Raw genomic sequence first — 11,907 nt, 5'->3', positions numbered from 1 at the left:
TCAGTTTTGGGCAGGTGGGTGAATAGCTAAGGGTAAGGTTTAGAGTTGAAGAGGGTGGCGATTTTAAGGATAGTTTAGGTGTAGTAATTGGTGACTTCGAATGAAGGTGTTTGGGGTGGTGATCCAGGGAGTTAAGGGCTGCAACATTAAGGGGTTGAGTGAGATACACTATTGGGCTACTTGGGAGTGGTAGTGGAGCAAGACAATGGCTATAGGGTTGTGCGAAAAAGGGTTGAATATTTCCCTTCCTAGCAGTATCTTAAGCCAATGGCAACTCCTTTTGGATCCTAAGCTCATGGATTGAAAGTAAACTAAAAAAAAAACTCAAATAAATTAGTGCTTGGGTTAAAAGTTGACCCATTATTTAACAAAACAAATACCTAAATTCTTAAGCCTACTTAGGAAAATATTTTTCAAAAAATTACATTAAATTAAACTCCTAAGAAAAACTGGAGGGGTCACAGATAGTCTCGCTTAGGTCCCATTCTCCTAGACAGAGTTTTAATTAATGTAATGAACCAAAGAAAATTTTATTTAAGTCTACCATTTTATTCAAATGAGAAAAAAAAACTAAAAATATAAAATAACGATAGAGAAACTGAAGAGGACTCCTTCCATTTTATTCGGGATCGTCATTGACCATGGTGGTGTCAGATGGCCATTTGTCATACCAACCATAATCATCTAGGAAGTAATCATATCCTTTCCCATCAAATCTATCCAACATCTTATTAGGGAAAGAAAACCCGTAATGATCTTTCCTGGTGGCCTTGTTTAACTTCCTATAATTCTTAAAAATCCTCTAACCCGTGACTCGAATATGTGAAATAATCCATCCAATACCCTTCTTGTGCCTTTCCAAAATCACAAGTGCCTCTTCTTCTTGATCTTTGGTGAACTCAACTGAAATAATAACAAGTAAAGTCGAAGAAGACCCAAATAGTCATCTCAAATGAGGAGACAAAATCTTCAATTCCAATTTAGTTGGTTCTTCAATCAATGACTTTGGTTGCATATACTCTTGAAATGATAACTCTAATGATTCGAGTGGAACTTCTTGAGTGAATTCCTTCAAATTAGCTTCTAACCAAGCCAATCATTCCTTGTCTTCATCATTACTTGGTGAATCCTCCGGTAGAATATGTTTTAATGGATCGCTTAAAGAATTGAACTTCAATTCTGTAGAAGCCAGCGATTCCATCGTGTAAATAGCAGAGTAGTCTTCAACAATATCTGGGGATTTAGTAGCATCGAAGTCATTAAAAGTCATCTCGTCATCAAAGATTTGTTTCAACTGAGTATCATTTGCTGCTTCTGGAATCGTTGAGGATATGACAGTGGTGGAATCTTTGCTTTAACTGAAAAACTCTTCTATCAAGATTTTTTTGTATTCGACGAGGGTGTTAGGTAATCAAAACTAACTGGTTTAGAGTTTACCTCATCAAGGATCACCGTATCTTAGTTTTGTGGAACAGGAGTTTCAACACTCAGTTGAACTTCCTCTTTGCCTTGAGCTACAATAGGCTTATCTTCATCCTCGACAGCTTTGGGTTCCCATATCTTCCCACTTTTTAAAATGACAATTTTGCAATGTTCTTTGCTTGTGTTTCTCAGATTTTTTCTTATCACTCATCCAAATACCTTGAGGTCTGTACCAGCCCGTTTTTAGTCAAATCGGAACAATGGTTTTGGAATCACAAATTTGAAGTTAAAATAATTATTTTATTATTATTTTAAAGTCTATAGCATGATAATATGTTTGTGTGAAAATTTCGTTAAGAAATTTCATTGTTCGATGGGTTAATTTGATAAAAAGGACTAAATCGCGTAACGTGCAAAAGTAATGTTCTAATAGTTAAAGGTATTAAATAGTTTTGGAACGATAAAGTGGAGGTCCTTATGTTGTAATTAGACCATTATTAAGGTGGGTGGACATATATGGACATATTATCATGTATTTTGATGGTTTTTAACTAAGGTTTAATAGGTAAATTAGTTAATAAATGATAATAAAACCAAAAGCCATTTTCTTCATTATCTTCTTATTCTAACCGAAATTAGGGTGTATAAAAGCCATTTTAAAGCTTTCAAATTTTTGACTACTTCATTTTGCTAAATTGGTATGTATTTTGTTCTGTTTTTAATGATTTATATGTTTTTGAGATCGTTTCAACTAGGTCTAGCTAGCCCAGGGACTATTTTGAAAAATCGTTAAAGATTTTAGATGTTTCTATTGATGAATACATGATTATTTTGATGTTTAATGATAGATTTTGAGTTTTTCATGATAGTTATACAAGTTTTGTTAAGCGATTGTTAGTGAAAATGCAAATTAGAGATTAAATTATGAAATGTGAAAAATTTGGGGTTAAAATGTGAAATAAATGAAAAATATGGGCTGCTAGGGACCTAATTAAAATTCTGCTAGCATGGGTTATGGTTGAATTGCTTGAAATTGTGTTTTTATGAAATAAGGACTAAATTGTAAAAGTGGTGAAACAAATGGGGTAAATGTGTACAAGTGCTTTAAAGTGTGTTTTGGACTAAATTGAATAGAGGGATTATTAAATAAGCTAAATTTGATATCATATAGATCAAGAATCATTATAATTATGCTTTAAATTCTTTGATATTGCATCAATTTGTATATGAGACTACAGTCGTGTTTGACGATGATTCGGCTAATTATGTGCACTTAATGTGCGAAATCAAGATGGCTTCAGCTATATATATTAAGATAGCTTCGGCTATATATATGTATATTGGCACTTAGTGTGCAAGATTGATACAACTTTGGCTATTTATTTGGCACTAAGTGTGCGAGTTTCCCGAGTATCCAAAAATATTCCAATTAGTTTAATGGATATGTCAAAGATATGAATGAATATGAGTTAAATACGGGAAGGTACAAGTATGTACAGGAATAGAGTAATACATTGAAATGATGAAAATTATGGAAATTACATCTAATTTGGTGGATGCAAATGTGGTAGGTTGATGATTCATTATGAGATATGTTATGTTATGTTATGTTATGTTATATTTTTGGCTTAATTTGAGTTTATATGATGAGTTGATATAAATGCTATATGAACTTACTAAGCTGTAAAGCTTACTTTATTTATTTTTCCATGTTTTATAGTGAATTTAAGCTAGCTCGGATTCGAGGATCGTCAGAGACTCCTTAGCACTATCCAACTATCAATTTGGTACTTTTCAGTTTGTGTTTTGGTTATATGGCATGTATGGGATTATGGTCATTTTGGTTATAAGTTGATAATGAATTTGGCCATTTGAAATGGCTTGTAAATGTATATGTTTTGGTTTGTTTATATAGTCAAGAATCATGTATATATATAAGTGTATGTGGTTTGTGTGATGTTTTGAATGGTTGAAATGTTTGAGAGTATAGATCAAATGATGCATATTGGTTAATCGTCATTTTGATGATTTGAGAAGATAAAGATAGATATAGACTTAGATGGCATAATATGATATTTATGTTTTGTATTAATTGATATGGAAATTATATGACCTATCTTATGACTTGAGTGTATTGTAGATGATGGTATAAATGTGCATGATTTAGGTTTGAATTGGATGGTTTAAATGTCTATTCTTATGCCATGAATTGTGCAATTTGGTTTGGAATAAGTTTGTGCAAGTTGGGTGGCAAAATGGCTTCGTAAATAGCCTATTTTTGTCCACACGGGCAGAGACACGGGTGTGTGTCTCAACTGTGTGCGATACACAGTCATGTACACAACCATGTGTCCCCTGGTGTTGAAATTAAAATCAAGTTAGTATGCTCCACACGGCCTCACACACGGCCTAGCACAGATTGCACACGGGCTTGTATGTTGGCCTTGTGACCCAAGTCAGAGAGTTACACGGGGTCAGACATGGGCTGGGACACGGCCAAGTGATCCCATTTCGAATGTCTACATAGTTTGTGACATGGGCATGTCTGGTGGCCATGTGAGACACACGACCAAGCCACACAAACGTGTGAGACACACGGTCGAGCTACACCGCCATGTGTCCCCTATTTTTGAAAAAATTTCTTAAGTGTTCAAAAAGTTTCCAAGGTTATCATTTTAGTCCCGAACCACTCTCAATGTTTGGTTGTGAATGAATTGTATATGAATTGAGTAAATGTATGTTTAAATGTGTTGTAAGTTCAGTAATGCTCTGTAACCCTATTCTAGCATTGAATACGAGTGAAGAGTGTTACAGGGTCTACTTTTGAGCTCATTGGCTAGCTTTCCCACTTGGTTTCCTAAATTCTTCGATGTTGTTGCTTGGCTTTAGATTAGTTCATCATTCTTCGCTATGTACACCTTCAGCAAATCCTCAAGATTACTTGAAGATTCAGTTGGTGTGGTTTGTTGCACTTGTTGAGAATATTCTGGCAGATAATTTTGTCAAAATGACATAAAAGAGTCACTATGGTTTGCCCATTGATTACTCCATGGAGAAATTGGATTATTCTGCCATGAAGAGTTGTAATAATTTGACTATAGAATATTCCAATTTGATTTCCCATGTAATATTTCGACTCTTGATTCGATGGAAAATTTTCAAAAAAATGGCCATCTCCATAGTATTCACAAGAAATACCCTCGAACTAGTTCGGTTGTTGACCTATTAGATTACCATTGAAACCATTAACAGTTTTGTTCTTAAGCATAGAAGACATAGAGGATACCTGGGCTGCCAAAGAAGCGTGTCTGCTTTATGTACTACTACTGCTCGTATTTCTGAGGCTACTTGGTTGGTTGGCGACTGATAGTTATTGCTGGCAATTCTTTCAATAATATCATAAGTATTGTTATAAGACTTAGAAAGAAGGGCTCTATTTTCCGAATCATCCACTATCATTCTAGTATGAATATTGAGACCAATATAGAAAGTCTCTATTTGAACGTAGCAAGGAATGTCATGATAAGGGTAGTTTCATAATAACTCATTGAACTGCTCCCATGCCTTATATAAAGATTCTTCATCAAGTTGATAAAATAAAGTGATTTCCTTTTAAATATTGGCGGTTAAAGATGGAGGGAAATATTTCATTAAGAAACGTTCAACCAACTCTTGGCATGTAGTTATGGAACCAGACGGTAAAGAGTTCAACCACAATCGTGCTCTATCTCTTAAGGAGCATGGAAATAATCTGAGTCTCAAGGTGTCCTCGGTTACCTCGACTCGTTTGAATAAGTCACTCACTTCCATGAATAGCCGAAGATGAATATGTGGATCTTCAGTAGGAATCCTACTAAATTGACCCATATTTTGCAACATTTGGAATATGATCGGCTTCAGCTCGAATTGTTGTGCCTCAAATTCGGGTCTCCTAATACTCGGATTGAGCTCGTTGAATAGAGGAATGGTATATTGTTGAATGGAACAGTTTTTATCATCGACAACAATGATCGGATTGTGAGTATTATAAGCGAATGTTCCTCCTGGATTTTAGTTTGGATTTTCGAAATTCATATCTTCGGTCCTTCTTTGGTTCGCTTTTCTTTTCCTTTGTCAGAAAGTCTTTTCAATTTCAGGGTCTCCAAGGAGTCAGTCAGTCAATAATTTGATCAATACTGATCGCGTGATTCGTAACAAGTAATAAATATTTATAATGAAGATCAAACCTAGACTAACTATTATCACGACAAAAAGGCAAGCGCACCTATCAAACAATAGTATAGTAATGGCAAGACCGATATATCGTACCCAAGGGAACCAAAAGTACTAGTAATAACTATCTTTTTATTATCTAGCCTAAGAATAAAAGGGTTTGTTTTAATTAACTAATTATTTAAACTAAGAATGCACAAAGAAAAGAATTGGGGAATTGCTTTTGGGAAAATCGATTGACTTGAGACAATACCTAAGGAAAAATCCACCTAGACCGTACTTGTTATTCTGGCTCCGAATCGGACGATTTATTCATTCAACTTGTTCCGTAGAGATCCCTAAGTTATGTTATTATCCCTATTCAAGACTAATAACATTTAATCCCTAGATTGAATAACCAAGACTTTTCTCTAATTAACACTCTAGGGTTGCATTAACTCTATCTATGGATCCCCTTATTAGGTTTCACCCTAATCCAGAAAAATCTTGTCACCCTATTTCTAGGCGTGCAATCAACTCCGCTTAATTATGGAAAATGTACTCTTAGACAGGGTCTATTTCTCCTCTGAATAAGAGCATGTATTGAATTAGTATCCTGGGATATCGAAGCAAGAATTAAGAACACATAATTTAGAACAAGTTAAATATTTATCATACGATTCAGAAAATAATAACAAGATTCGTCTTAGGTTTCATTCCCCTTAAGTATTTAGGGGATTTAGTTTATAACTAAATAAGAAAACATCTTAGAAGAATAAAGAATACAAAACATAAAGAAAACCCAAAACTCCTAAAGGGGAATTGAGGAGAGATCTTCAGTCTTGATGATGAATACGACTTTTGAGATGGATCAATCGGCTTTCTTGGGGTAATTCGTTACCCCTCTTCTCCGTCTCCCTTTTTCTCCTCTTCTAGTTCGTATTTATAGGCTTTGGAATGCTAGAAACCCTCTAAAGTGGCCTTTTTCGAATTGGACTTAACTTGGGCTTAGCAGGGACACGTTCGTGTGACACGGTTGTGTGACGTGATTGCCAGGCCATGTTCAATCCGTTAAATTGCACACGGCCGTGTGGGTCAATGGCCAGGCCATGTGAATAGTGAAAGCCTTGTTCGACACCCTCGAAAGACAAGGGCGTGTGAGCTGCCCGTGTGGCAAGGCTTAGGCCGTGTCATCTTCTCGATTTGGTCGGTTTTGTCCCTTTTTGGCTCTTTTTGGCTCGTTTTGACTCTTGGTGCTCTCTTGAGTACAAAACATGAAATTAAAGCATTAGGAGCATCGAATTCACTAATTCTAATGAGAAATCATCTATAAAATGCATTAAACATGGGGTAAAAATATGTATAATTTACGGTTTATCAAATACCCCTACACTTAAGCATTTGCTTGTCCTCAAGCAAAATTCTCAACTCATAATCAGAATAAATCCTTCTCAACTTATAATTTCTGTCAATAATATCTCAAATTAATCCATAGGTAGTCATACATTGAGAATTTAACTAAAATAACATAAAAGTTTCAATCATTCCAAGTTGAGCATTTTATCCCGAAAATATAGGTGTCTTCCCTCATCTAAGTAATTACCTTTAATTCAAAATATCACAAAGTTTTACATCCTCACTAAAGATTCACTTAAATCACTCGAGGTGTTTTAAGGACAATAAAGGAAGCACTCAATAGTCAATAATGGAAAGTCATTACCATAGGCTTGCATGAAAATCAAATCTCCACCACTTTAGTTTTAAGAAGATACATCAATCAAAAGGTCTTTAGAGGGTTGTAATGAGGCTTGGTTAGGGGTGTGGTCACAAGCTAAAAGAAAGGGTTAGAATCGAGATTGAATTGAAAAGTTGCCTAACTAGAAAAAGAGTTAATCTTCACTTGCGTACAACAGAGCTTCTCTCAGAATATGAAATTACAGATAAGCATACATAGTTGTGTTTTTTTGTGTTTTTTTTTTAAGAACAAGTTAAATAATATAGACTAAATATCAAGAACAAAACATAGCTAGACAATCCATTCAACTCAAATCTCGACAAAAATAGGGATTAATTTAGGGGATTTCAACAATAATGGGTTAAAGGTTAATATTAAGGGTAATACAAGAATTGGTTTGTTGAGCTCAAGGGGTTTAATAGGGGTTAATCGTGGAGGCAGGCTTTTCATGGCATGAGTGAGTTAATCCTAAGTGCCTTAATCATTTTGATATATCAAATCAAATGGTGTGGTCTCGACATGCATAATCAAGCAAGTTCTAGAATAACAGTTCAATACTGGCGCACTCAAAGCAATAATAAAAGTGAGCATGAAAGGATGAATAGATGCTCAAAAGGATCAAAAATCTCATAATAAATTATGGCTTTTTGATGTTTAGACTCGTGAATTCTAATTCAAAGTAATACCTAGACTTGGGGAAACAACCTATAATTTAATTTCTTAAATAAAATCAACTTATCATGCTTGATTCTCTAATGTCTTAAAGTTTAAATAATCAATGCATAAATCCCTATGTTTTAATTTGAGATATATCAATCAAAATCATAAATCAATTAAAATTTATCCTAAATATGATATGCGGGTTTTTCATGAGAACAAGGTGATTATTCAGGGATCTTTTTCTGATAGTGAAATAAATACCCCCCACACACTTAAGATGTACATTGCCCTCAATGTACAATGATAGATGTTAGAGAATAAAAATAAGATAGGGAGAGAAGTGAAACTTCCTGTATGATGAATTCCTCGAACTTAGAGTTTTGGAGAGTGATCGGTTTGAGAGTGGAAGAGGATACTCCGGTAGTTGTAGAGGTTCATTAGGCCATAAGTCCTTCCCCAGTGGAGTTGTAGTTCCTATGTGATGATGAGCTTAGGAGTTCTATATAACTGTGATAAAATCAGGAACTTTTTAGGAGATATTAGGAAGTATAAGGATTCGAAAAGAAATAACCGAAATAAAGAATAAAAATAAAATTCTAAAATCTAATAAAAATAATAGAAATAGTTTCAATAATAAGTAAAAACAGAAAGTAATAAATAAATATTTCTAAACATCTTCATCATTGGTTGGTTCGCGAGGCGGGACTGGCGATGAGATGGAAAGGTGCTGACAACTCTGTCGTAGAGTAGCATTAATGTTGTCAAATTGTTGAAAACACTGAAGCTCGAATCGGGTGAGGTGCTCAGAGATGTTAGCATATGAAGCTGCCACAAGAACTGGACAAGAGGGTAGTGGTGGCTGAGAATAGGGATCAAGGACTGGAGAAGGGGAGATTTCGGCTAGGGCTTTGGAAAAAAAGAAGAAAATGAACAGTGATTTGCTTATATAGGGGGCCACACGACCTAGGGCACACCCGTGTACTTATGAGGGTGAGCCGTGTGTTTCGAATTTTGCAATTTTAGGTCGTGATTGGTTATTCTCCCACGTCCGTGAGTCTTGGGCGTGTGTGGTACACGGCCATATTGCACGGCTGTGCCTAGCTTTGTTCGCTTCTCCCACGCCCGTGTGTTATGGTAGCACGCCCATGGATTGTTGTACATGGCTGAAGGCACGGGCATGTCGCCCACCCGTGTCGAAGAAACAGAATCGAGCCTTGTCCCTGGCACACTCATGGGTTTCTATCCCCACGCCCGTGTTTTTCCTATCGAGTGCACCCATGGCCATGTCGCACGGCCGTGGGGATTTATCACACCCCGTGTTTTAGGGAAATCATTTACCCTATTTTTGCACGGCCGTATCGTACGGACGTGTTTCCCTCCGTGTTACCGGCCGTGTGATGCTGGGAACATGTGCTTCAAATACTCTGTTAGTGACTCAAATGTTTAAAACTTGAATTTAAAATAATTTAAAATGGTTAGTACTCGGGTTGCCTCCCGAGAAGCGCTTGTTTATAGTCTAAGCTCGACTTACCTCTCCGTTGAATGATCATGGTGGTTCGAGGAGTTTATACTCCTCATTCCTGTTGTCAATTTTAAAATAAGGTTTTAAATGGGTGTTGTTTACCTTAAAAGTGCCTAACTTGGGATGACTTACCTCCACTGTACCGAATGGAAAAATACTAAGTACCGTAAGGGGGATTTCCTCATTTGATGTGGTAGTAACAATGTGAGGATCAACGGCATCTATCGCCGACCTGAAGTTGATTAGGAGAGGTATCGGGCTTGTTTTTGCATAGTTTCGGTTTATCATGTGTTCTCAGTTTGTGTTCTCGCCATTCATCTAGCTCCTCTATTCGTAGTCTTCATTCTTCATGGACTTCTTTGTTCTTTTCATGATAGTGGCGCACTGTCTCTATTGTCTTTGTTCGAGGAAGTTCCTACAAGGACGATTGAATATTAGTTTTATCATCGACAGTTTTTATAGCATTATCTTGAGTCTTAGAGGTTTTGACTGAGTCACGTGCTTGGAGTGTTACTGCGTCGTCACCTGCACGAAGTGTTAGCTCTCCTGTGCCTACATTAATAATGGTTCTGGCAGTTGCTAAAAATGGTCGTCCTAAAATTAGAGGTACCCCGTTATCCTCATCCATATCTAAGATAATGAAGTCTACTGGGTAAATAAATTTATCAATTTTAACGAGAACGTCTTCAATAATACCCTTAGGAAATCTAACTGTTTTGTCAGCCAATTGTATGCTCATCCTAGTCTGTTTGGGTTTGCCAAGGCCTAGTCGTTTAAACATTTTATATGGCATAACATTTATACTTGTCCCTAGATCAGCTAAAGCATTATTCACAGATAGACTACCAATTAAGCAAGGAATTGTAAAACTCCCTGGATCTTTCAATTTGTTAGGTAGCTCATTCTTTAGAATAGCTGAGCAGACTGCATTGAGTTCCACATGTGATGTAGCGTCTAATTTCCTTTTATTGCTCAGAAGTTCCTTTAAGAATTTTGTTGAGTTAGGCATCTGCGAAAGAACTTCAATAAAGGGTAAGTTAATATGTAATTTCTTTAAGAGTTTGACAAACTTACTAAATTGTTCTTCTATTCTATCTTTTGTCATCGCTTTAGGATATGGCACACGAGGTTCATGATTCGTACTTACCTGTTTGGGATCATTATTGTTTACCTCTTCTCCTCATTTGTTCATCGCGTTGTCTTGCTGTATTTCTGGCTCGGGTGCAATGAGTCCGTCCTTATTTTGAGTGCTAATTGCATTGAGGTGTTCCCTAGGATTAGGTTCAGTATTACTTGGTAAGCTACCTTATGGTAGTTCAAAGATTAGTTTGGATAGCTGGCCTATCTAAGTTTCGAGTCCTTGGATCGATGCTTGTTGATTCTTAAGTGCTGTCTTAATATTTTGGAAATGGGTTTTTGAAACCGAGATGAATTTAGAAATCATCTCTTCAAGGTTTGGTTTCTTCTCCTGTTGATAAGGTCGCTATTGAAAACCCTGAGGATTTTTTGGCTTTTGATTTCCTTGACCACCCTAGGAGAAATTTGAGTGGTTCCTCCAACCTGCATTATAAGTATTATTGTAGGGGTTATTTTGAGATCTAAAGTTATTCTTACCCATATAGTTGATTTGTTCTTCTTCAGTTGTAGGATTGAAGGATTGGTATTCTGTATGCACACCTCCTCCACTTGAGTCACACCTCATTACTGGATGTACCTGCGTAGAACCAAGAAAGCTATCAATCTTTTTATTGAGAAGTTATACCTAATTTGACAGCATAGTAACTAAATCGATGTTATAGACGTCAGATTTTTTCGTTGGCTTTGTCCTTATAACTTGCCACTGATAGTTATTTAGTGACATCTCCTCTATGAATTCATATGCATCTTCCGGTGTTAGCGGCTGTGTCAATCATTTGTCTTGTCGAAGGATTCACACCATTGTAGAACGTTTGAACTTGCAGCCAAAGCAGTAACCCATGGTGAGGGCACCTTCTCAGTAAGTCCTTATATCTCTCCCATGCATCGTAAAGTGTTTCTAAATCCATCTGCACAAAAGAAGAGATATCATTACGCAATTTAGCTGTTTTAGCCGGCGAAAAATATTTTAGTAAAAATTTCTCGGTCATTTGTTCCCAAGTAGTGATAGACCCTCGTGGTAACGAGTTCAACCACTGTTTAGCTTTGTTTCTCAGTGAAAAAGAAATAACCGAAGACGAATGGCATCATCAGAAATGCCATTGATTTTGAATGTATCACAAAATTCAAGAAAATTTGCCAAGTGCGTGTTGGGATCCTCATCCTGCAAACCATCAAACTGAAAAAATTGCTGTGTCATCTGAATTGTGTTAGGTTTTAGTTAGAAATTATTCGCAGCAAT

General features: G+C 36.3%; 2 non-coding genes across 2 annotated transcripts; both read left to right on the top strand.

Moving 5' to 3' along the window:
* Window positions 1-4,936: 4,936 nt before the first annotated feature.
* Window positions 4,937-5,042, top strand: LOC121225733 (small nucleolar RNA R71). Its single transcript, XR_005923602.1, has one exon. It is a non-coding gene; the product is annotated as a small nucleolar RNA R71 (small nucleolar RNA).
* Window positions 5,043-11,501: 6,459 nt separating this feature from the next.
* On the top strand, window positions 11,502-11,608 carry LOC121226249 (small nucleolar RNA R71). Its single transcript, XR_005924106.1, has one exon. It is a non-coding gene; the product is annotated as a small nucleolar RNA R71 (small nucleolar RNA).
* The last annotated feature ends 299 nt before the right edge of the window (window positions 11,609-11,907 follow it).

This window comes from Gossypium hirsutum, chromosome A03 (assembly GCF_007990345.1).
Source record: "Gossypium hirsutum isolate 1008001.06 chromosome A03, Gossypium_hirsutum_v2.1, whole genome shotgun sequence".
Classification (NCBI taxonomy): Eukaryota; Viridiplantae; Streptophyta; class Magnoliopsida; order Malvales; family Malvaceae; genus Gossypium; species Gossypium hirsutum.
This window is presented reverse-complemented; position numbering and strand designations above follow the sequence as displayed.